Here is a 27,943-nt window from a genome sequence, read left to right as displayed (position 1 = left end):
CATAAATAATAAGTTAATACTATCGCGAATAAAAGAATTCTGAACTCCACTATATTACTCAAATAAAAAAATGCTGACATTTCCTTCCCTTGTTGAATGCTAGTGTACAAACTGCAAACATTCATTGTGACCAAACCGCATTCTCTCCATGTCTGTTCATTGAGCTTAACCTTTTCTATAAAAACAAACCTGTCAAAGGCAGCAATGAGGAGGGCGACTTTTAGGCATTTAAATGGCCACTGACAATTGCAGCCTCTGACACATTGGAGACTTCTTCACCTATCCCTCTCTGCACCTGTCTCGGGCATGGTGTGGGGTGAGAATGCAATGGACTGATCCCTATTCAGAGAGAAGGATGAGTGAAGGGAGGCACCTGATCTCTTTGCCCACATGTTGTCACCATCACCTGCTGTGGAACCTGTGCCACTAGATCAGCGGGAAAGAGGAGAACAAGTGAAAGCCAACCAATGTAGAAGTAACAGAAAAATGATCATGTATGTGTGCAGGTTTGTGTGACTTTATGTGTGACTTTGGATTTGTTTAAATAAGGATGTGTGTGAGTGAAAAAGTGAGACCATGAATGTAGACTTGTTTGTTAATGGGTGAGTGTTTTGGAGATTCAAAAAGCAAGTGTGTGTGTGTTTGGTAGGTAGTTGGCCTATTGACGCGCTCAACTAACACACTGGCACTATAAAGATCTTTTGATTGGCCAATACTGGCATTTATTATGCACAGGCCAATGCTCAATTATTAGGCATGGATGGTACACAAATGTTTTACAGTGCCAATACTGCCATATATTAGATATAGGCAGAATGATCATGGGTTATTACAGTGGCATCCTGGCCTAGATTGGGCATAGCCAGCACAAACATGTTTTACAATGGCAATACTGGTATATATTGAGCACAACTAACACAAATGTGTTTTTGCAGTGGTACACAGGAACATATTGGGGACAGCCAGGATGAACATGATTTACAGAAGGAATTTTGGCATATGCTGGGCACAGCCTGAATTAACATGTTTTAAAGGGAAGATATTGGCATTTTTAGGAGCAGCCACCATGGAACTGTATTCTTACATTGGCATGCTGCAATATGAATTGGGCACATCCAGCATGAACATAAACTGTAGTGGCAATACTGGCAAATAATGTGCGCAGCCAGCATGGAAGTATGTTATTATAGTGACATGCTGGCATAAAGTCAACCAAACCTGCATGAACATGTTTGCAATGGCAATACTGGAATATATTGGGCACGTATAGCATGGACATTGATTTATACAGTGGCAATACTCACATTTATTGGGAGCAACCAGAAGAAAGATGTGTAATTATAGTGACATGCTGCCATTTATTTAGCAGAACTAGCATGGACCTGTTTTTCCAGTTGCAATACTGGCATATATTGAACATAACTGACATGAAAATGTGTTCTTGCAGTAATAGTACTAGCATATTTTGTACCTAGGAGAGAAAATAAAGGGCGCCTGGCGGAGTCCTGATATGCCCATGTTGGTACATATATTGAAAACACAAATAATCAGGATGCGAGATCCTCACAACAATCCACAGTTTTTGGACATATTTATTTCAATCTCAAAAACCAGTGTCTTAAATTATTACAAACTTTCGCTAAGCACGAAAGCGATACCGGACAGATTTCAATAAAAACATAGGGAAGTGCAGTTGTGCACCCTCTTCGGGATGTAGAGGATGAGTACCCTAGTGACAAGCACATATGAGTATACGAAGTAAGTGACACAAGTAACTCAGATAAGTGCTGCCCGAGGCTGTTCTTCAACCCGGGTGTGGTTTTAAACAAAAACAGTATACACAACACGAAATTAGAAACATACAACAAAGGGTATTTTCACAGTTGTGCCACATGTGATCGACACAGTTGTGTTTCGGCCACAATGGCTTAGTAGAAGCTTGTAGTTGTGGTGGCCTTCATGAGGAGAGACTAGTTGGGGAGTCTGTCCGTGGGTAAGATCTGTGGGAGGGAGGAGAACTATGAGGATCTCAAAACGTACATAATGAATTAGGGCTTAATAAATAACAGCTCATTGGTGCTGGAGAAATACACCAGTGGTGTATGGGAGAGTGCAGCTTACCGTCCAACCGGAGTGAGGCGGTATGCTATCAACCAACCTGGGCGAAATCCTAGGTCTGGTGGTGTGAAAAGATTCACCAGTGGGTGTAGATCGGCCATGCCGGGGAAACCGGATTCAAACGGCGCTGGGCTTATGAAAAGCCATTGATCTAGAGAAAGGGAAACACAAATGTATACCCCTATCAGAGCAAAGTGGTGACGAGAGGTACAGTTGGTGAAACAAGATGTGTCAAAAGTGCAACAGTCATGTAATGTACAGGAGTCATGGGGCTCTGTGGCCAGCCGGGACATGGCTTACTTGATTCACATTCTTTTAGTTCTTGCTGGGTTCACGGCGGCGATGGAAATGGCTGCCTGCCGTGAATCAGCATATATAACTGCAAGGGTGGACACGACCCCATGTGCTGGGCCAATCCCAGTGGTGGACTCGTGGAGGTGTTGTATGCACCCTATGATAGGCTTCTAGGTACTGTCACTCAACGGGAGCCATCCCGTGTCTGGGGTGTATGCATCCAGTGTGGAATAGAATAAAGGAACTACACTGGGATGTATTATGGGAAAGGTAGTCCCTGGGAATACACAGGCAATAGGTGAGGGAGGCGAACAAGCCCGCTAGTAAGGGGCTCGTGTAAATCAACATGACACTGTGGTCACGTGTAGTAGGAGGACAGTGATGCCACAAGCACTAACTTCTAGTTTTCTCTATATATATATATCTATATATATGTCGTTCTGGGAGAAAACACCAAAGCAAACTCAACATGCACGTGTCTGTTTCTAACACAAGTATATTCACGTCCATATTTTGCAGAAACAGTAAAACAGTAAAACACCACAGATTCTTGCTGCCGAAGTGTGTGAACAATTTGGGCGCATAGCACCATTTTTTGTTGCATATTTTCTGTACATTTGTGAAAACAACTCTAACCTATTGTTGGCAAGAGACCAAAGTGGTGTGTGGTTGGTAAAAAGGAGGTATTAGGGTCCCACACTTGGGGTACTAGTCATGATTCTAGGTATGGATAGACGGGGTACGAGTGGCATTGGTTTGCAGGATCAACAACTCCCCAATGGCTCTATGGGGCACCAAGTCTAGGGGAAGTAGGTGGCTGGCAGGGATGATTGATCTGGGCAGGAGTGTGACAAAACCTTATACGAGAGAGGGGACTAGTCCCAGAAGTGTTTCCATTCTCCTGTAATATTGAGTCCATTCTTTACAGTGTCCAGTCTGTGGACACATTTCTGCTCCAATCTGGTGAGAGCGAGATTAATATCTCCTCCTCGTTTATGTGGGGTTAGTTGCTGGAGGACGGTCCATGGGAACTGTTCATGTGTGTGTCCTTTTTTGGCAAAAAGCTCAACCAAAGGCTTGTCTTGAACGGAGTTTTTGAGGCAGGATCTGTGCTCATTGATCCTTTGTTTCACAGGCCTTATTGTTTTGCCAATGTATATGAGATCACATGGGCATCTGATGACATAAATGACGTACTTGCTCTCGCAGTTCGTGTGATTCCTCATCGTCCATTTGAAGTTTTTGTGGCTGAAGGTTTTGCTGGTCTTGGTGTATCTACAGGCTACGCAGTGGCCGCAGCTGTAATGTCCAATGACCGGTGGAAGGTTCCAAAGCGTGGGTTCTGTTTTAGCTGGTTCAAGGAAGGTGTGCACTAAGGTGTCCCTGAGGTTTTTATTTTTCTTGAAAGCGAAAAGAGGTTTTTTGGAGAGACTCACTTCATTCTTGATGAGATGCCAGTGTTTGTTGATGGTGGTCATGATAAGATTACTTACAGGGCTAAATGTGGTCACACAGACTGTTCTGTCTGTCGGATCTTTGATCTTGGTGGTGAGGCAGATGGTGCGGTCCGTGTTGGTGGCTCTTTTTTTAGCAGATTTTATGGACTTCTTGGGGTATCCTCTTTCAGTAAGACGTGTTTGTAGCTGTGAGGCATGTTGTTCGAACTTGCCTCTCTCGGTGCAGTTCCTGTGTATATGAAGAAATTGTCCTTAGGGCAGGTTGTATTTAACACCCTGGGGGTGGTAACTCGTAAAATGCAGTAGGCTGTTCCTATCCGTGGGTTTGCGGAAAAGTTCGGTTCTGAGCTGGTTTCCAGAACGATGGATTTGTAGGTCCAAGAAATTAATGGCCTGGAAATCCCGTTCAATGGTGAAATTGATGTGTGCGTTCCGTTGGTTAAGCCACAGGTGAAATGCTGTCAAGGCTTCTTTGCTTCTTCCCAAATCAGAAGGACATTGTCAATGTACCGCCGCCAGATTTTGATGTGATCTCTATACGGGTTGTTTTCATGGTATATGTGGTCGTCTTCATATTGGGCCATATATAGATTGGCCACATCTGGTGCAAACGTTGCGCCCATACTCACGCCTTTGACTTGCTGATATATTTGGTGTTCAAACAGGAAGAAGTTTTCTGACATAGCCAGGCGGATACATTCAAGGATGAAGTTGGTGGGTGTAGAAGTAACGTCTGTTCTTTTGTTTAGGCATTTTGCGAGTGCTGTTAATCCTTCGCTTTGTGGAATAGAGGTGTATAAGGCCTCGACATCCATAGTGACTAGGATGGAATTAGGTGTTAAATCAATGTGTTTGAAGAATTTTGATAGTTTCCGTGCTGTCCTTATTGTAAGACTTCATTTGGCCCGCAAATGGTTTTAGAAAGTGGTCCGTGCAGAGGGACAGAGGTTCCAGTAGGGAGTCACAAGCGGAAACAATAGGCCGCTCTGGTGGTTTAGCCTATGCTTGTTGATCTTGGGAAGGATATAGAATGCCGGTATCCTTGGGTGCGTTTTCTTAAGAAACCTGTGCTCGTCCTTGCATATCCACCCTTGGTCTTCTGCGTGCTTGGTTAAACTGCTAATCTCGTCTTGTAGCCTTTGGGTAGGATCTCCATGGAGTTTTTTGTAGGAGTTGGTGTCTGCTAGCAAACGCAGGCATTCGTTGTTATATTCTGTAGTATTCATGATGACAGTCCCACCGCTTTTGTCAGCTGGCTTGATAGTGATAGTGATAGTGATAGATCAGTCCATGTTCAGTGTGTTAAGTGCTGCTCGTTCTTCTTTACTCAGATTTTCTTGGTAGAAGTTTTTGCGTATAAGGCTAGTGGTCACAGTTTGGTTACTATTTTTTCGAAAGTATAGAAATCACCCGGGATGGTATGTGCGGGCGGCATGAAGGTCGATTTTGGTTTGAGGCCACTGGTGTTCTCGCGTGGTGTCTCTGGGTCCTGTGAGATGATGTTTTCCGCATCTCGTTTTCAGTCTTAAGGTGCGAAATAATTTCTTGAGTTCTGCTTCAGTCTTGAAAATGTCTGCTTTGGTGGCAGGGACAAAAGACAAACCTCTCTGTAGGAGGGTTTGTTCTGGGTTGTTCAAGACTCTAGATGAAAGATTGAAGATAGGAATGGTAGTCAAGGTTGATTGGAGTACCAGTGACGTGTCCGCATGTACTGGCCCGACTGCTGTGGTCGCCTCCTTGGTCTGCCCCGTTAGCCTCCCCTTTGAAAAAAAGGGTGTTGGGGGGGCGGTCAAAGGCGTGAGTATGGGCGCAACGTTCGCACCAGATGTGGCCAATCTATATATGGCCCAATATGAAGACGACCACATATACCATGAAAACAACCCATATAGAGATCACATCAAAATCTGGCGGCGGTACATTGACAATGTCCTTCTGATTTGGGAAGGAAGCAAAGAAGCCTTGACAGCATTTCACCTGTGGCTTAACCAATGGAACGCACACATCAATTTCACCATTGAATGGGATTTCCAGGCCATTCATTTCTTGGACCTACATATCTATCGTTCTGGAAAGCAGCTCAGAACCAAACTTTTCCGCAAACCCACGGATAGGAACAGCCTACTGCATTTTACAAGTTACAACCCCAGGGTCTTAAATACAACCTGCCCTATGGACAATTTCTTCATATACGCAGGAACTGCACCGAGAGAGACAAGTTCGAACAACATGCCTCACAGCTACAAACACGTTTTACGGAAAGAGGATACCCCAAGAAGTCCATAAAATCTGCTAAAAAAAGAGTCGCCAACACGGACCGCACCATCTGCCTCACCACCAAGATCAAAGATCCGACAGACAGAACAGTCTGTGTGACCACATTTAGCCCTGTAAGTGATCTTATCAAGACCACCATCAACAAACACTGGCATCTCATCAAGAATGAAGGGAGTCTCTCCAAAAAACCTCTTTTCACCTTCAAGAAAAATAAAAACCTCAGGGACACCTTAGTGCACACCTTCCTTGAACCAGCTAAAACAGAACCCACGCTTTGGAACCTACCACCGGTCATTGGACATTACAGCTGCCGCCACTGCGTAGCCTGTAGATACACCAAGACCAGCAAAACCTTCAGCCACAAAAACTTCAAATGGACAATGAGGAATCACACAAACTGCAAGAGCAGGTACGTAATTTATGTGATCAGATGACCATGTGATCTCATATACATTGGCAAAACAATAAGGCCCGTGAAACAAAGGATCAATGAGCACAGATCCTGCCTCAAAAACTCAGTTCAAGACAAGCCTTTGGTTGAGCATTTTGCCAAAAAAGGACACACACATGAACAGTTCACATGGACCGTCCTCCAGCAACTAACCCCACATAAACGAGGAGATATTAATCTCGCTCTCACCAGATTGGAGCAGAAATGGGTCCACAGACTGGACACTGTAAAGAATGGACTCAATATTACAGTAGAATGGAAACACTTCTGGGACTAGTCCCCTCTCTCGTATAAGGTTTTGTCACACTCCTGCCCAGATCAATCATCCCTGCCAGCCACCTACTTCCCTTAGACTTGGTGCCCCATAGAGCCATTGGGGATTTGTTGATCCTGCATACCAATGCCACTCGTACCCCGTCTATCCATACCTAGAATCATGACTAGTACCCCAAGTGTGGGACCGTAATACCTCCTTTTTACCAACCACACACCACTTTGGTCTCTTGCCAACAATAGGTTAGAGTTGTTTTCACAAATGTACAGAAAATATGCAACAAAAAATTGTGTTATGCACCCGAATTGTTCACACACTTTGGCAGCAAGAATCTGTGGTGTTTTACTGTTTTACTGTTTCTGCAAAATATGGACGTGAATATACTTGTGTTAGAAACAGACACGTGCATGTTCAGTTTGCTTTGGTGTTTTCTCCCAGAATGACATATATATAGATATATATAGAGAAAACTAGAAGTTATTGCTTGTGGCATCACTGTCCTCCTACTACACGTGACCACAGTGTCATGTTGATTTACACGAGCCCCTTACTAGCGGGCTTGCTCGCCTCTCTCACCTATTGCCTGTGCATTCCCAGGGACTACCTTTCCCATAATACATCCCAGTGTAGTTCCTTTATTCTATTCCACACTGGATGCATACACCCCAGACACGGGATGGCTCCTGTTGAGTGACAGTACCTAGAAGCCTATCATAGGGTGCATACGACACCTCCACGAGTCCACCACACACCCCCACTGGGATTGGCCCAGCACATGGGGGGGCGTGTCCACCCTTCCAGTCATATCTGCTGATTCACGGCAGGCAGCCATTTCCATCGCCGCCGTGAACACAGCAAGAACTGAAAGAATGCGAATCAGGTAAGCCATGTCCCGGCTGGCCCCAGAGCCCCATGACTCCTGTACATTACAAGACTGTTGCACTTTTGACACGTCTTGTTTCACCAACTGTACCTCTCGTCACCACTTTGCTCTGATAGGGGTATACATTTGTGTTTCCCTTTCTCTAGATCAATGGCTAATCATAAGCCCAGTGCCGTTTGAATCCGGTTTCCCCGGCACGGCCGATCTACACCCACTGGTGAATCTTTTCACACCACCAGACCTAGGATTTCACCCAGGTCGGTTGACAGCATACCGCCTCACTCCGGTTGGATGGTAAGCTGTGCTCTCCCATACACCACTGGTGTATTTCTCCAGCACCAATGAGCTGTTATTTATTAACCCCTAATTCATTATGTACGTTTTGAGACCCTCATAGTTCTCCTCCCTCCCACAGATCATACCCACAGACAGACTCCCCAACTAGTCTCTCCTGATGAAGGCCACCACAACTACAAGCTTCTACTAAGCCATTGTGGCCGAAACACAACTGTGTCGATCACTTGTGGCACAACTGTGAAAATACCCTTTGTTGTATGTTTCTAATTTCGTGTTGTGTACACTGTTTTTGTTTAAAAGCACACCCAGGTTGAAGAACAGCCTCAGGCAGCACTTATCTGAGTTACTTGTGTCACCTACTTCGTATACTCATATGTGCTTGTCACTAGGGTACTCATCCTCTACATCCCGATGAGGGTGCACAACTGCACTTCCCTATGTTTTTATTGAAATCTGTCCGGTATCGCTTTCGTGCTTAGCGAAAGTTTGTAATAACTTAAGACACTGGTTTTTGAGATTGAAATAAATATGTCCAAAAACTGTGGATTGTTGTGAGGATCTCGCATCCTGATTATTTATGTTATCAATATATTTTGTACCTAGCTATTTAAAGCTGTATATTGGGTAAAGGGAGCATGCCCTGTTTTTTCAGTGGGAATACTGACATATATTGGGCACACGAAGCCTGACAATGTGTTTACAGTGACCCAATGGCATATGTTATGCCCACACACCGCATGAACATACTTTTACAATGGCAATACTGGCATGTGTTGGGATCTGGCATCATGAAAATGTCCATGATAGTCCAATGTTGACTTATATTGGGGACATTCATGAGAGAAATGTCTTGTTAAAGTAGTTTGTTGCTATATTTTGGACACAGGCAACATGTCATTTTTTTCATGTGAACACTGCCATATATTAGGCATAAGAAGCAGTAAAATATGTTTTTATAGTGACATTTTGACTTGTGTATTATGCATAGACAGCATGAACATGTTTTTACAGTTGCAATATTGGGTACTAGTTGGGCACATGCATATTATCCGTCAAATTACATTTAATAAAAGACTTGCATGCAGGTGTTTGGTATATCTGTTTATATTGCAGGTTTGGCACAATACTAAAGAACTGATTCCATTTAATGCATGGAGTATTAGCACAGAGAAGCAGGACGTTTTAGAAATATAATTTTATGGGCATTTGTGAAATACAAGAGTAAATATGAGGTGAGGCACATACAGAATTTAGATCATACAGACATGCATGTGTTTTACATTGATTTCCATTGTCGATTGGCACATGCATGAGATCCCAAAATAAATATCAATTAAAACAACCCTGAATGATCTGGTGCATTACATATGGATGCACTCTCTAGAGGGATAGTGATTCAAATGATATAGAATTGCTTGCTGGCAAGAATGGTACAAAGTCATTATTGGCAGATTATCATGTAAAGAATTGCAAGTTAAAGATGCCATTGGGCAGTGGCATTTTCAGTATTTTATGAATGGACCTAGGGCCACCATTGTGTATGTTTTAAAAGAATAGGCAAGGAAGAATTTGCTTAATTGTGTTGGAGATGTGAGAAGAGAGATATCCTCCCTGGGGTAAACATACATTTAGGAGTGCAACTAATGGGACATTAGTTTAAGTAAATGACACAGTGCAATGCACATTGTTATATAAGAAATACTTATTTCCCTCAGAGGTTTCCAGCACAAAAATAATGAGAGGTTTTTTCCTCCTTCACATAAATTATTTGTACGGAGTGCACTGACTGGGGAACACAGCACAAGACACCTTTTAACGCTTTAATTGATTTTTATTAAAATTGTTTTTTTCTAACACGCTTAATACTGAAGAGGTTTCTAAGCGCAGACCCGGTATTCGAGCCTGTGTTGTTCTGTGTCATCTTGCTTCCAAGATGAGCGCGTTGCCACTGAGCTATACTACCTGTGTTACGTGTACACTTAAGTTATTTATTGGTGTACAGGGGATAACATGATGCAGGTAAGGCCCATGTAAGGACATAGCTGAGTGTGAGATGATTTTCTAGTAAGAAAAGTAAAAATGCTGCAGCAGTGACCTCTCTATTACCCCTCTGAGTTGGGAGAGGGGCTATGGGGGTTTGCTTGAGCCACCTATTGAAAATGTATAATTTGACTTCTATTGGCAGTTCTATTGGCACTGTCTCTTCAGAGAAAAACTCAAAATGTAAAATTTAGCCCCTTTCAAAATTCCATGGGTTAACTCCATTCCAAACTTAAGATACCTTCTACAGTCTCTTCTGACTCTCGCTCTCTTGCTGATGGTGATTCCCTTTTCCAACCTCCTCCTCTCCCCAACAAAGTTTCTCCAGAGGATACTTTCTTCTTCCTCCAACCACCCCACTCCCCAATAACCCTCCTCCTTCTGTTGGCACTTCTCTCTTCAACCTCTTCCCACTCCCACACAACTCTTCTCCAGACTTTCTCTCAATCCTCCAGCTTTCTCCTGCTCTCCTCTCCGCATGCTTTGCCTTCCCCCAAACACATTCCTCCAGCTCCTACTTTATTTCTCCACCCTGACAGACTGAGCTGGCTGCATTGTATACCTGCTTGGTCTCTCCTCCCCTGGCCTGGTGCTTACTGATATTGCAGACAGCGGTGTGCTAAGGACTGTGCTGGGTTGTGATTGTGCCCTGGATTGGTGGTCATGTGGTTTGGAAGGGGGCTTGCCTGAGGTTACAGGAGGGCCGGTAAGCATCTTGGATTTGAGACTGGACTTTGGTAGATGCGAAGTCTCCTCTTTTCCCCTTTGAGACTTACGGATCATTGCGTGAGTCTGGATCCCTCTGATCTTCTTGCATGTGACATTAGAGTTTGCTACAGGTATTCTTCCTTCATCACAAGGAATTTGCAGGTTTGCAATCCCTGCGAAGTGAAGAGAATGGTGTGTGTTTATTTCTCTCTTTGTGTTTCACGCTAATCACTTTCTCATTGTTCAAATACCACTTTGTAACCATAAGCCATTTCTGGACTGCACGAGCATGAGTCACAATGCAATCTGATTCCTCCACCACCTGTATCAATGAGAAAATGGTAATTGCCTCTTGCATCAGGGGATTTCTAAGCATTGTAACATTGCTTACATAGAGGGAGAGCCTCCCCTTCATTCACTCGAATTTAGCATCTGATAGAGAGGCTTCTTGCTATTTAACTTTGGTGGAAGTACCCACACCATCATGAGATCTCTTTGGCCACAAGAGCACTGATGGGGAGAAGAGTGTGACATAGGCATCCTTTCAAGTGGGATATCTGTAGCAGAGTGGCTGTGTGGTTGAATGACTACCTTGCACACCCATGATAGAGTGAGGACCAGGGTTTGAACCTGGTGTGAGCCTCATCTACTGGGCAAACACCCCACCAACTATGTGACCCCAAAATCAGTGGTATCCCAGGACTCTTTCTGCCTCACTATTGTTACTTTCAATTTGTTCAATAAATCATTCATTTGACATCAGAGGCATTTATTTAGTATTTATTATTTTGCTTTTCACTTATCCCCCATGGTTTTTGCATGGGTTATATATATTCAAATTTTTGGGGTGCAGGAAATAAGCACTGGAAGTAACTGCCGGAAAATTTGAGCAGTGTTATTATTTATTATTTTTTATTTTTCCCCCCTCCTTTTTTAACAGTACATATTGAATGCTTGTGACATACTGTATTGATATATACTACATACAACACAAAATGAAACAATCTATAATACACTTCTCAATGAACTCCTACTCTAGCACTTATTCGAGAGTTGTTCATGTCAAACTCAACCTGCCATCTGCTCTCTCACCTCCCTTGCCCAACCATTGATATCTTACAGCAAAAGGAACTTCTGTGAAAAGGTTTAGGTGCGGCTGCTTTGCAAGTGGCTAGAGGTAGAAACAAACTCTCTGCAGGAGGTTAAGATCTTTGTATGGGTGGTGTGCCCTCAGCACACAGCTACCAAAATCTCCATGTCAACGATGGTGTTAGAAAAATAAGAAATGGAAAAAAGTGACCCAAACCATAGAACACATTTCATTAAAGATGTCACAATATAGCAACACCATTATGATTATTATATCACCCAAATACAAAAACGACGTTGGTTGTCAAGCAGTTCCAAACCGTTGCCAAATAATCCATGGACTGATTATTTTCAGCCTATCATGGGCCTTTCAATGTATTGAGCGTCTATCTTCAGCTAGCAGGTTGGTGCAAAGAACAACTCATCCAGCCAAGCCCAGATGGTAAGAGTTGCTTCAAGTGTACAGAAGCGTCAAAGAGCATCAACCCATCCCCGTGTGTCACAATGCGCTCTGACACAAAGTGACACTGACATTGCAATGTACCAGGTGAAGAAGCAAAACACAATGTGTCTCTTGTCATCCTGACCAACACTCGCCCCACCAATGCCCAATCACCCTACTGTACACTTGCATGCTGTCTCTTCTCTGTCTAGGAAATCTCTTATGGAAAAGTGGCCCTTTCGCCTGTGACCTATTTTAATCCCTCCCCATTTAGTAATGAAAAGAGATTGAGGTTGCCAATGGTTGCAAATGGTTTTCAATCAACTCGCTAATGGACTTTTAGCCGGTATTCTCAACCAGCGTTTTTGAGCATTGATGATGTAGATTTAGAGTTAAGAGTTGGCGGGGGCGTAGGGGGGAGGGCAGCCACGACTACAGCTATTAAATGCTGATCAAATCAATACTTCAGTTCAACATTGTTCCTGAGGGACTGCCTGCAGTATATTATTTACAAGCATCGTTGCTCCCATTGAGGGATTTACCACCATTGCATATCAGAGTATGCTGCTGCTCTGTGTTATCAAGCAGGGAACCTTTAGTGATTGCAGAGGTACACCATGGAAGACATGTGCAAGTGGGACTACAATGGCACCCTGCTGCAATCACCTTTAAATGAATATCCTTGTCCTACTGGACTTTCTTTTGTATTGCACTGTCTCAGATTATGCCATAAATACACAGAGGGCAACGAGTTATCGATTGTGGTGTATAGGAGAGGTGAAGACGGCGGATCATGTGAGAATGCCCCCAACCCTCATTCCCAGGAAGCCCTCGTGCTGCAGTTGAAACCCAGAACATCAGGAGAGTCACTATTTGCAAACCCCATACAAAAGACAAAGCTATATTTTTCAATGCTTGTTTTTGTTGCTTTTTTGACAGTGTATAAGTAAAGAAACATACATGCTCAGAGGGAAAATGTGCTTTGCATGCTGTGGTATGGGGAAATGCTTTTGTTACTCTGTAGCAGAGTGCATGGTGAAGTATAAGGATCACTTAATTCTCTTAAACTCTTTTCCAGGCTTCATCTTCATGATGCTGGTGGTGAAGCAGTGAGAGTGCTTGCCTGCAGTGCCAGTAGCCACCACAGCTGTGTCAGACTCTAACCCTTGCCAACACCTCTTTGAGTTGGCCCAATAATAATAATCACAATGGCGTCTCCTTATGGTGAGATCTTTTTTAAATGTACTCTGTGGTTTGAGCTGCCTTTTGTCATTTCTTACCTTTATACAGCAGTACCTTCAAACAGTAAGTTGTGCTTGCTGTTTTGGTGGAGATGTTAACCTCTTGCAGAGTGCTAAATATCACCCCTTCTCCTTGCACCTTTTCACTATGCACACAGTTGCTGTCGGGTGTGGACTGCTTGAGGGCGAAGTGAGCGAGGGGAAGGTAGCTTTAGCACTAAAGCACATGTCTAAAAAGAACTACCTAACGGTAGTATGACCGTTAAAGTGCCTATTTGAATAGAGGGAAAAAAGTGGTTTGGGTCATGACGGAGTAGCGGACTGTGCACAATTAAAAAATACCAGTCTACCATATTACCTATGACAGAATTATAATATTAAGAATTGTAGTCAAATGTAGTAGACTGAATTTGCTACTGAATAAGGTAAAAACAAATTGTTGTCACTCGATGAAAAGGGGGTTTGAAATGTGGCGATTAACATAGAGTTGGATTTGTTAGCTCTTGCCTGACATTCCCTTCGGCCATTCAAGCTGCAAGATTAGTTCCATTCTGTATTGCCTATAACTCCAGTTTGCTTGTTTTAATTTTGTAGTTCTGTAATAAATAAAATAATAAATACAGGGCAAATTCCAAAAAGGCATTGGAAGAGTTGGTATTGGAACCCATCTCAAGAGACTACTCATTCAGATGCTGTATCCACTTTTCAATCCCATGTCGTGCGAATGAATCCCGGCTTCAACACATCTCCGTACATCACCATGCGCATGGCTATAGCAAAACATTGCAAAACCTTGTAAATAGGCAGCACAGTTTTTGTCTAGTGCCACCCAATGGAGAGTGCAGAGAGGTGTAGCCACTTAGGTACATTGGTGATGTGATGAAATAAATATATCAAGCAGGGGTCATTCGACAAAATAATAGGTCTCGCATTGGGCCATAGGTGCATCGTGTGTCGGAAAATAACACCAACTGTTGATGACTGGTATTGTACAAACTACAGCTTGAGGATATACCAATATAGTAGGAGCCTCTCTACTTAGATTAAACACAGCCACATGTCTTGTTCTCGTGGATGGTTCCCACTCAGGATGGTTTTCAACCATGTTTGAGCTCAATATACCATCCACAGAGAAGAACTATCCATATGCCTTTCAGTCTGATCCTACACACAAGGACAGATGAGCACTGACATTCCTAGAGAGATACAGCGTCAAATCACTGATGATGCTCATCAAGGAAGAAGCACATATGCAGGGTTGCGGTTGTAAGTTATGATCAGAGAAGCTTTGCCTGCCATTTCAATGCTGAGATGTCTGTATGGGGGTGACCAGGCTGCAACAGAAATGGTCATTTCTGTTCTGGCAGGTTGCATTCTACTAAAACGTGATTTTGGACCCTCCTGAGTGGGAACCTTCGCATAGAGCAGGCTGTTTAAGCTATGTTCATTATCAGTAGAGGAGCTGTCATATTTGTGGCTAATTTATAAGAGCTGGAGTTTCACCCTAAACTATTATGGTTATTCCAAACATGGCCGCTTGCTCTCTGTGTCCACATATTGATGATGCCCAAGGAGACAGAAACACTTCTCTGCAGTTTGTGACAAAGCCACATGCCCAACCTTGTATCCTGCTCACGGTCCGCCTGAGAGTAAGACTGATAGGTCCCTGATACTCCCCAGCCCTTCTGGCAGCAGTGCCTGAAAATGAGAACTCCTTTCCCAATCCCCTCCGGCTACATCATACAAGAAAGAAATATTTCCGTTCCTCTTCTTAAACGAAACATTATCGTTCACAGGTGGGAAACTTAGTAGATGTTTTCGTGTCCCTGGTGATGGCATTTCAAGCACCAGAAACCCCCAAAGAATGTTCCTTGCAAGGGAACAGCCAGGGTGCAAGGGTGGAGCAGAGCTGCAAACCAACTCTAGCTCCTGTGCTGAAGACAGAGTAAAAGAAATACAAAATGGCTGCAAGCCTATCCCATCACTTTGAAATGTTACCTTAGTCAATGGGAGGATTGTGAGGTCTTTAAAAGTGAGGCTAAGGATCACAGACAATATCTCTGTGCTGGGTGCTAAGGAAATGCATTTGTTGAAGAACCCTGATAGCACCAAAGAAGTGGAACCCCTTAAACCCAGAAGAGGTGTGTGCTCCAGTGAGGGGGACAAGAAACACTTGAGCCCATAAAGGGCGGTGCTCCTGTGAGGAAGAGGAAAGCCCCTCGAATACCAGAAGAGGTGTGTGCTCCAGTGAGGGTGAGAAGAGCCCCTGGAATACAAATCCCATCAGCCCCAACCAGCATAGTCAATAGTGAGGGATCAGGGGAGTTGTAATCCAAATCGGTTAGGGAACCATAGGTTGCAGACCCCTGTCTTACATCATCACAACAACCACACCCACAATATTCAATGGTACATGTTGCTCAATACTATTGTTAAACATACGTTGTCTGATACACAGTACGTAATGTCTCAATTACTTATAAGTAATTAATTATTATTACTCCCAGTCCAACTCTTCCTTTCCACAGTATGTCGATGTGTGGTACCAGCCTCCATTACATGGACCTATTTATTTTCAACGTCTTATGTGTCCCAACCCTCTCCTTTGGGATTACATTGCCCCAGCGTTCCATAATGCCTAGTGAGTTTGTCTCACATCATGGCCAATTTCATCCCTCCGTGAGGGTGTGTGAGGTGAGTCGTAAGTACTATTATGAAGAAAAGTTGGACTAGGAGTAATAAAGATTACTGGTTAGTAATTGAGATAGGACCTCTGTATCTCTCGTCCTCATCCTAGTACTTTCATGTGAGAAGTACCAGCATCAAATATGAATGGGCCCATGGCAAATGGATACAGACCGCCAGGAAAGCTGTTTGCTTACATCATCAACCTTTTATTTCCATCATGCCCCAGGTACACGTTGGTTTGTCCCTGTGTAGTAACATGCAATACACTAGTACCAAAGGAGTTTGTTAATGATAATGATTTCTGATTCATATAGTGCTGTCGCCAAAGCGCTGTGCATAGAACATAGCTTGATCCTTAGGAATGCACGTTCAAGCAGTAATGCCTTGTGAAAGTATTCATGTCCATCCAGGTGGCTGCTCTAAAGTTCTCCTGAAATAGTACCCTTGCACAACTGACCATGATGCCACCATCCCCCTAGTTGATCTACCTTGGACAGATTATGGGTTTGGAACCTCTGCCAGTTGTGACATAGTTAGGGTCATGACCCTGGCAGGGGGTAGGGACCCCTCCTAACCTAGGTGGGCAGACTACCAAGGTGTATTTTCCAGTTTTTTATTTATCAGACTAGTTTTTAATTTTTCTTTTTTTAAGAGAATAACAAATATGGACAACTGTTAAAGGGACCTCTTTAAAAACACGGAACAATCTTATCTTCACATGACACACATAAACATACCAATATCCGTGCCCTCATGAAGACATGGAGGAGTGTGACCCCAGTCTAACCAATGTGGCAACATATAGGAGAACAATTGTATTATAAAGTGTCATTGTGGGTCCATCCACTCCATAGACGTCAAAACACGTGTAGGTGATATCTGTAAAGATCTTGGTAACTTCAACAAATAACATTTGTATGTGTCAGCAACATTGATTATTAATTACTAGCAAAAGTACCCATTCTCTGAACGGGTTCTGTAGACAGACATAATAACTCTCATCAATTGTTATGAATCAATGATCCTGTAGGTCGCTGTTCTGGTTCGCTTATCGCTTGATGTTATGTTATGTTACTTTGCATTTATATAGCGCCTTATGTACCTTTGGTATGATCTCAAGGCACTTTGCACCCTGAAGTAAACTGCACTGAGAATGAGCATGTGTGGCTGGCTGACATACCCCAGAGCAGATGTTGGGGGGAGGTGAGAATTGGTGTGCTTCTGCATACCGGGACCTTCATTGCTCTCTCCCCACCTGTCACCTCACCCTAGCGTGGTTCAGTTTGTTGCGGTGCAAATATCTCAGAATCTGTGCATCCTTGGGCCTTGAAACATGGTTTTCGAGGTCTCTAGTGGTGGGGTGTCCAAGTGGTATGTAGCCAGTCATGTACAGAGGGTCCTGACATGTAATTATGCAAAATGTGGTGCAGATTGGTGAAACAGTGTGGAATTGTAAAAGGAACAGCGCTTTGCCAAGCCACAAACACATTTTGACTTGTGCTGAAATCTATGGAACAGGGTGGGGTGTCCAGATGTCATGTAGCCAGCATTGTCCAGAGGGTCCTAACCGTGCATAATTTGGTGCAGATTGGTGAAACGGTGTGGAATTGTATAAGGAATAACGCTTCGCCAAGCCACAAACACATTTTGACTTGTGCTGAAATCTATGGAACAGGGTGGGGTGTCCAAATTTCATGTAGACAGCATTGTCCAGAGGGTCCTAACCATGCATAATTTGGTGCAGATTGGTGAAACGGTGTGGAATTGTATAAAGAACAAACCTTTGCCACAATGTCACTTTTAGGAATTTAGTCCCATATGAGTGTAGGCCTCATTTCTTTATTTTGTTGAATCACAGTAATTTGCAATGTGCTTTTTATTTTTTTGCACAAATGCATTTTGCAGAACCTTTTTCTAGGTTGTTTTCTCAAATCCTGTATATAAAGAAGAGACAATTGTGAGAAGGGACTGTAAGGGTGCAGGCAAGACACAGAAATCCCCACTTCCAAATAGAATCAGAAGCAAAACTCATCAACACATTAAAAACACAGCCTGAGCTAATGGCTGCTACGCTGCAAATGGTGACTGAAAAGGCAGAGCATGTGACCTGGGGGACCAATAGGATCCAATAGGCATGTTGGAAGGGAGAAGGCTGGGTTATAAATGCCCAGCCAGCACAGTGGAGATGAAAGGTTTTCAGGTGAGATCAGGTGGAATGTTGGTGGATCAAAGGATCAGGCAGAGGATGGATTTGATTTATTTATTTATTTATTATGCGCTGGAACCCGCAGGCATCAGGGCACAACATATATAACACATACAAATACAACAGGCTTACAATTAAACGAACAGGAATGTCTTGAGATGTTTCCTAAAAGTGAGCAAGTTTTCTTCCATGCGCAACTCGGGGAAGCTTGTTGCAAACCAACGCTACTTGTACCGTAATCGAGTGGCCATTGCCTATAACTCGTTTACTTCTAGGCTGGGTCAATAACATTGAGTCCCTAGACCGGGTAATGCTTTTCGAGTATCAGACATTCTTTTAGGTACTCTGGCTCTTGTCCGTATAGACATCTGTGAACAATTGTACTCAACTTGAAGCATATTATAGCTTCAACTGGGAGCCAGTGAAGCTCCATCCTGTGTACAGAAATCGGGTCTTGCCATGCCGCGCCTTTGATCCGCACTGCATCGTTTTGAAGAATCTGCAATTTTTTTATGCAACCCTTGCTCGCTCCAACCCATAACGCACTACAATAGTCGAGCCTAGGCATTCTAACAGCTCGAACTAGCATAGTACAGTTCGTCAGAGAGACATAAGGCGTCACCAATCTGCGCAATCTCAGATGATATTGAGATTTGTTAATTACATTATTAACATGAGCTTCAGCACCAAGAGATAGTTAAAAATCACCCCCAAGGTCTCCACCTTGGACACTTTCTGAATGTAGTGCCCATCTATGGAGAATCCCTCATGCCGCACCTCTAGTTTAGCACGTGCTTGTGTGGATCCAAAGATAAGGAACTCTGTTTTTGCACCATTAAGACAAAGTCTGTTTGCCATCATCCAATTTTGGATAAACTTGTAGATTTGTTCGATGTTCACCATGTCTTTCTCATAATCTCCACTCAGCTCTTTAATAAACTGAGTGTCGTCGGCATAATTCATAAATCGCACACCTAGATTATCCAAAAGATAACATAGGGGGTGACAGAATATAGTGAATAATGCTGGGAGAGGCAAACCCCTTGCGGTACACCACAATTAATTAGCTCAGGCTCAGAGCGCACATTACCCCAAACCATTCTCGATTTCCTATCCTCAAGAAAGGATCTAATCCAATCTATCGCTCCACTATAGCACTCACCCTGGTCCACAAGCCTACTGAGCATTTTCTCGTAATCCACAAGATCGAAGGCTGCTGATAGATCTAATAACATCAGCAGCCCTGATTTACTCTTGTCCATTATATTAAGCATTTCCGCTCATAAATCCATTAAAGCACTTTCTGTACCATGGGAGGGTCTGGAACCAGACTGCCTAGAATGAAGGATGGTGGGGTAGATTGTTGAATGGACTGCGGCAGTGTTCTGAGAGAGTGCCAGTAAGGTATTAGCCTAGGATAGAGTGGTATTAGTTAAGTGTTTTGTGGTGTGGCGTGTACAATTTGAGTGAAAGAAATGTAAGCAATAGAGAGAGGGGGATACATGTAGGCAGATTTAGAGAGGCTGTGTGAGTAAGTGGCAGACGGGGTGTGACAAGAGAGGGAGAGAGAATTAAAGGTGGTAGTAGGAGTTGTGAGGATGGCGGAGATAAGAAAGAGCAAGGTAGTTGGAGGTGACGGGAGGAGAGACTGTGTAAGATCATCAAACAGAGGAGTAGACAGAGGTTATTGAGGAAGATAGGTGAGAGGAGAGGGGTGCAGGTAGTATGAGGGTGGCAGACACGAGGACAGAAGACTAGAAGAGGGGATCAAGTAGAAGGGGAGGAAAATCATGGAAAAGGGAGAGTGGAGATAGAGATAGAGACCGAGAGAGTGTGTGATAAGTGCAAAGAATCAAAGACCAGAGGATTCCCGTAGAAAGTCACAGAGGGAGGTAAAAAGTACCACAGCCTTTAGGTTTCCCCGTCAGGATTAGAAAGTCCGATAGTAAGGGATATCATGCTTTAGAGTAGGTTGGGGATTCTGGAGGTTAGGGATGCCAGGGCTGGGGTGGAGGGAGCAACCACTTAGTTTCACCCATCTAAGTCTGCCTATACCAGTTCTTTAAAACTTTAATAATTACATAAATAAATTTGTTATTTTTGAATGTGGATTTCTGAGGCCCTCTGTGACACAGCTCACACGCCAGGTCTGCCTGGTCCATCTACTGATAGTAGGAACTGAAGCATTCTTTCCCAGCCCTGAGCCTGAAAAAGCTATAAATAAACTCTTTGAGCACTTTGTTAAAGCAGTCGTCTCTAGGTTAGTCAGCACAGTCCGCTTGATATCCAGTTCACATCTTCTGGTGAGGCAGAATTTGGAAAAAGTGCCAGAAGGACAATATCCTGGGTTTGATAAAACTTAGATACAACTTTTGGCAAAGAAATAGGATCATACCTGAGAATTGGCACGTCCGCTTACACTAGAAGGAAGGATGGTGAGCATAATACCCCAATGTCTAATAAAATGCGAGATGAAGTGATGGCCACCAAAAATACTGCCTTGAACATCAGACGTTTTTATATAAATGGATTGCATAGGCTCAAAGGCACAGCCCTGCAATGCCTTTAGTACCAATGGGAAACCCTTAGAGGCAACTGTACAGACTATTGCTTTTGAAAGCAAAAACATCTTGAGTAACCTGCCAAACAATTTCTCTGCATCTGATTGTAAAGACGCTGGTTCTCTAAATTTCGTAATGGGCACCCATTGTGTTTTCAGAGTGGATACTGCCAACCGCTCACAGAATCCCTCCTGCAGAACCTGTGTGATTTATTTATTAATTAGAATTTATGTTCAGTGCTGTCCCTACCCAGAGGCTCTCGTAGTGCCTTACAAGGTTCAATGGCTGAAAAGGTGGGAGATAAAACAGAAGTTACAACATATTTTCAGAATACGAAAGAAATATTAGGATAGACAATTGGCAGCAGTAAAGATGGAAGGACAGGGTTGTGGGGAAACAGGTATGTTCTGAGTCCCTTTCTTAAAGTAGTGATGGAGGGTGCAGTGCGGATGTGAAGAGGCAGGGTGTTCCATGCCCTTGGTTCCCAGTGGGTAAATACTTGCGTTTGTAGAGTCCAATGTGTAGGAGACGCTGGCTTGCTTGTCTGGTTTTCATGGGGATGATGGATTTGAGTTTGTTGTGAAGGTAAGATGGGGTTTTGTTGTAGATGGCTTTGAAAAAATGCAGAGTCCTCTGAAGGAAATTCTTTGGGGTACAGGAGCCAATGAACGCTGGGCACGAGCTAGGGTGATGTGGGAATGTTAGGGTAGGTAGAGGATGAATCTGGCTGCTGTGTTTTTTAGGGCATGCAGCGGAGAAAATATGCTGCTGGGGAGTCCACTGAGGAGAGCATTGCCTCAGTCCAGTTTGGAGAGAACTATTGCTTGGACTGCATTGTGGAAGTCATCAGGAGGAAGGTGTGTCTGGTCTTATCTAGGAGGTGTAATTGTAGATTGCATGTTTTGTTAACTGCAGTTATGTGGTGTGTGAAGAAAAGGTGGGGATTTATGGTGAAGCCAAGAGATTTCATAGGTGTTGTAAAGGATATGTATGGGTTGTCCGTGGTGAGTTCTTTGATCCATGGGGCGAGTTTGGATTTGTTTCTGGGGGGCAGATGAAGAGGTGTTCTGTTTTGGAAGGGTTCCGCTTGAGGAAGTGGGTGGCCATCCTGGTGGTGATGGTGGAGAGAATGCTTTTGTAGTTGTGATCACTGGGATAGAGCACTGCAGGTCATTGCATGATTTCCTTTCACACTATTGTGGAACATTCTTCAAATGCCTCTCAGGATTGCAGGTCCCTTCAATGCTGAATTGTTCTGGCCTGATGAGAAGTCAATCTCCACTTTGTAGCCCCTGCCTCTCAATTTCCACGCCCCCTATTGGTTGAATTCTGGATATCTGGGCCTCCAGCAGGCTTTTTAAAGAACAATAAATTACTGGAAGCTGGATCTTCGGTGCTATTGCTAATCCATTATTTAATGAAACCAAGACCACCTCTGCCATACCAGGGATGTCAGAATGACTTCTGAAGCTGAATCCCTTACTTTTACAATCACTCTGGGAAGCATCGGCAGTGATGAGAATGAATAAAGGAGCCCCTATGGTCAGTGTATTGCAGTGTAGTGCATCTACCCCTCACCCTCCTTGAGATGAAAATCTGACACAGAAGCTAGACAGTTGTACATTCTAAGGTGAGGCAAATAGGTACATTATTTGGGTGTCAAAACTCAAACAAATCATATGTAAAATCTCCTGCCTCAGTTCCCAAGTTGCTCAGGCAGTCTGCGCTCACTTTGTCTATCCCACTGATGTGTGCTGCCTTGAGAAACCGATGTCCCCTATCTCCCCTCTCATAGACTAACCATCCCAAAGACCCGGACCCTGCCAATCTTTGTCTGTTCACATTTGCCATTGCTGACACGTTGTCTGTATTTACTCCTACTGCTCTGCCCTTGATTCTGGGAGAAAAGACCTGCAGATCCCTGGAAATGCCCTCTCTTGTCACTTGAAGAATCAATCTACCTCCAGTGGAACCAATGTCCCCTTATTTTGCCAGTCCAGCTGGGGTTTCCCCTATTCTGAGCACTGGCATCTGCATCATTTATGGTCAGTGAGGGCTAATGTAATGCAAATCCCCTCAAGAGGTATCCCTGACCAACCACCACTGCATTTTGATCTGTAATTCTGGTAAAATTGGAATCTGGGAATCAAAGTCATGGCAATCTGGTATCCAATATCTGTTGAAATGGGAGATCACATGGCGCATAAGCAACATGTACAAAGACACGAGCTGACATGTGTCCGTTCTTTCTGACTGATGCTGACTCTGATGCTAGCATCGTCCACAACCAGTTCTAAAGCCTTTCTTCTTGGCCATTGGGCTGCAGAACCAGAACCATAAATGTCCATACCATACCTTTATGAACTGGAGATTCTGGAAGGACGCCAGCCGAGATTTCATCCACTTCATTGGAAGACCCAAAGAACTCAAGTCCTGCATGTTACCTTCACATGTTGTTGCAGTTGTGCTTGCAAGTATACTTTGATTGACCAATAATCCAGGTAGTGGGGAAAGGAAATGCTTGGACCTCCTTTTCATGGCTTAAGGCCACCACTGGACTCAGTACTTTGCTAAGCTCAGAATTGAAAATGTATCCATTCACCCACAAACCTCAGAGCTCTAGTGCCATTCCGACTGGTAGGCAAATGAAAGTATGCATTCTGCAGATCCAGAGAAATTCGGTAGCTGCTCACAAGTGGAGATTTTTTTTTGCAGGCTTACTTCCTGTCGTAGCCATGTTAGATGGATGTGCATCACCAGATTTTATCGATCAAGACACATCCGACATTAAGTGATGACACAGCCTATAATCGTAGTAGACTGGTCTGCATTACCCTCAAGGGATGTGGTCTGGGAAACAGAGGAAACAAAATGGGCCAATAAAATTAGTCATATTGAAACAATTCACTATGATTTATTTAATTCATCAGGGTTCCCCTTTATTTTGGGGACATCATTGCTCAGAAGGCACAAACCTCTGATGAACCGGGGACATGAGTCTTTGTATTCGATTCACCATAGTGTGTTAGAATAAACAAGTATGAAGGAATAAACAAAGCATACTGCTGATTGCACAACATGCCAACATAAAAGGATTTGCCTAAATCATAATGCAACTACAGATGTCTTTTCAGAGAACAAAGCTGTGAAGCCTCCCATTTATTGAGCATATGATTGCCCTATTGATTTAATTCCCCAAACTCATGGTTTTTGCATAAGAGCATTTATACACTCACTATAAAAGAGAATGCAAAATTACGGAACTGTTTGAAGAAATATCTAAGAAAGGGCTACACAAGGCACTGCACGACCCTAGCTGGATCTCCTATCTTTTTTGTAGTTTGGCCAGATGGACAATAAAGGCCATGTGTAGACTTTAATAAGTTAAATGCTACCACCATATGAAATCTCTATCTGCTACCTTTAATATCCGTATTAATGGTGGAAATAAGAACTGCAACAAAATTCACCCAGCTGGATCTGAGGAAAGCTCACAATTTATGGAGAATAAGGGAGGGCAATGAGTGGAAAAGCCCTGGCAATCTTGCAACATTTTATAAGTTATATTTTTCAGCACTTGTTGCCTACTTTTGTTACAATCTCTTTGGATGATATTTTTATATTTTCATCAGTCTTGGGACAACCTCGTGTCCAAATTCAAGACGTCCTGATGAGCGAATGGATGCTTTGCTTGTTTTCAAATGAGAACATTCTTTCCTTGGAAAAGATGATGTGGATTTCTTGGGATTTCCTATCTCAGCTAGAAACGGTAGTATGGATAAATCTAAAGTAGCCAGTGCCTAAAATAGTGAAAGAGGTGAAAAGGTTTTCTGATTTTCATAGGCGATTTATCAAACTATTTTTTTTTCAACAATTGTAAGTGAACAAAATCAAAGCATTAAACTGGGGCTTGGAAGACGAAAAGGCATTTTGGATGTTGAAGGAAGCGTTTACTTTAGCTCTTGTTTTGAGACAATCAGATTTAACAGAGATTCATTGTGGAAACCGATGCCTCAGTAGCATAAGATATTTGACTTCTAGCACAAAGAGATATGGATTCAGAGTAATCACATGTGGTTACCTTTTACATTAATATTAAGCAGCATGGAACAGAATGATACCATCTATGATTTAGACATGTTAGCCATCAAGGTGGCCTTCGAGCAATGGGTCCAGTGGATCCTCTGTTAGTCTGGACAGGTCATAAACAGATAGGATTTTTGAAGATTAGAACTGATATCTCTACCTTAGCTATCTGAAGATGTAAGTACGCATTTGAATTAACTATTGAAATTGAGCGTTATGTAGCTATTGCACAGCGTTGAGTTTGAATAGCTAGTAGCTGCCAGATCCTTTGTGTGACTTGTGTCTTCAAACCAATGAGCCCCCAAAGCAACGTGGAACAACTCTGCGGCCCTGACGTGTTCACTCCTACAGGACGCTGAATTGTTTTTGTACGATACTCCATACCAGTGCTCCATGGAGTAGGCCTGCATATCATTTTTCTCTCTGATATGAGGCCCTCTTGATTGGCAATGACCTCATTATAGTCTCCCGCCTTTTCAGAGCCCCCTACCTCCCCAGGAGGGGATTACTGAAGTAGGGAGTCAGCAATGATGCCCCCTCCCCCAAAGCCCATCACCAAGAGCATGGTTAATTAAGCATGTGGTCCCTGCTGAAGGCGTGACGAATTTTAATGGCGGCATTATGGGACACTGGGGGCATTGCAATCTCAGCGGAAATGGGTATGATACATAAGAAGGTGAAAAAAAGGGTTCCTGTAATGGAGGTTGCTGAATCTCATGGAAGCACTGAAATGAGCAAAAGGAATGCAGAATTAATAGGAATAGGTGAGTGTAATACGTGTAGGCCATCTTCTACACGTGAATTACTTTCACAAGGAACTGGGAACGCAGCAAAACTGGGGGAAGACATCTAGATTAACACAACCATTTGAATATCAGTGGTGGCGTGACTGTAGGATTCATTTTCTGCACAGATAGAGTCCACCTATTGGAGCGCCCTTCTTGGATGCACAATGTTTTCTATATTCTAGGAATGCTAATTTTGAGAAACTGGGAAGCTAATTTCCTCTACGTCGATTCGGGGTCAGATGCATTCCTTTAGCAGCTGCCATTTAATATGCTTGCTTTACAAAATAATCTTGAATTGCATAAAATTAAAAAATAATTAAAACAAATTGGAGCGTTTCAGTTGACGCCAGAGTCAGCAGTTACATGTGTATTATTTTGCTAAAAATAAGTGCAACATCTTAGTTGAATCAATACGAACCATTGTTTTGGCCGCATTTTATACCGTTCACGTTGTAAATGTCAAAGAACACAGTGTCATTGAAATGCAGACGCACTAATCCAGGTATTTACAGGCTCCAGATCACCGTAGACTTCAAATGTGCCCTTAGTGCTGAGAGAAGTCTAAGGTTGGAAACACCGCCCAGGGATTGTCATCTCTTAGAACAATTTCACAATAAGCAAATAGTGCAAAGCTCAGGATATTTTCCAATGTCTTTTCGCACTTTTAGGAAAAACAAAATCAAATGTCGAATGTCTTTGAATTAAACTTCATTAAAATGTGTAATTATGTGCGTAGGTGAATGTACCCAAGAGGTAGCATTATGGGAGAAAAATAATAGAAGAATTATTGGTGGATAATATGGAGAAGTTGGATAAATAATATGATGTAAACTGGTGGTGCATTCATCAAGCTTACTGACCAGCTTTCGGAAATAGAAAAATATACTGCATAATGCGCCTGAAAGTCCACACAATGCAACATGAAAAGTATGCATTGCATTGTGTGTTCTGTTATACCAAAAAGCAGTTGCTCCGACCCTTAAGGTGCAGATGGGGGCTGTTCTCCCATTGCAGGAGGAGTGTTGGGAGCTGCTTCTGCTCCTTTGCTCTTTCGCGCTGTCTCCGCACTGCCCGTTCCATTCAGGATGCGCGCTTCACATAGGGTGTGTCTCGCGAGAACTTGGTGCTGCCAAGTCTTGCACGTGCACTCTACATACCTCCCTTTGATGAACATACAAACAGTTATTCCATTACATAATCATTATAATTCACAGATCTTCCCCGATCTTTCCTAGGCCGGTCCTCCTCTCCATCGTCAGCCGGCCTAGATCAGACTGCTCTATTTCCTTCTCAGCTTCTCTCAGGGGTACCCTTGTGGTGCCCAGATCTGGTTTCCTTGCTGTGGAATGGTCGAGGTCGTCTCATATGCATGTCTTTGCTCTTACTCTCCCTTGTAGCTGATGTCTTTCAAACATTGCCACTCTTTCCATGTTCCATTTACAACCATCTTGTGTGCGGATGTGGTTGGTTCATCTTTGCACTACCTTCATCGGTCGACTAAATTTGGACCCAGTCACTTGGTCTTTGTGCGTTAGCAGGATCTTGATCCAATCGCCTTCTCTGACTCCTCGACTTTGGATTGCTCTTCGCTGGTCACTGCTTTTCTTCATCTGCATCTTGCTGTTCTTTATTGTCAATACTAGATCTTCCATATTCACCTCTTCAATCTCCCTGATGCTTGACAACCATGGCGGTACAACCTTGGAAGCTGCTCTTCTGCCCCTTAGCATATGGAAGGGTGGCACTTGGGTGATACCATTGGGGGTCAAGCGGTGAGCTGCTATGGCTTCCTTAACAGTCTTAAATGGGCCCATTCCAGATGCCGTGGCCAGCTGTATTGCCCCTTTGATAAACATGTTCACCCTTTCCACCAAACCGTTGGCCTCGGGGTGGTATAGTGTGGCTTTGATCTGCCTAATGTTGTTTTTTTTCATGAAAAACTAACAATTACGATAGAGAGTTTGAAAGGACATTCAATCTGGGAATGCCTACATGTGTTGTTTGCTGTTCTGAAGAGTATAGATAGATTGCTTAGGTGCTTAT

This window comes from Ambystoma mexicanum, chromosome 11 (assembly GCF_040938575.1).
Source record: "Ambystoma mexicanum isolate Mex_15411 chromosome 11, UKY_AmexF1_1, whole genome shotgun sequence".
Taxonomy (NCBI): Eukaryota; Metazoa; Chordata; class Amphibia; order Caudata; family Ambystomatidae; genus Ambystoma; species Ambystoma mexicanum.
This window is presented reverse-complemented; position numbering follows the sequence as displayed.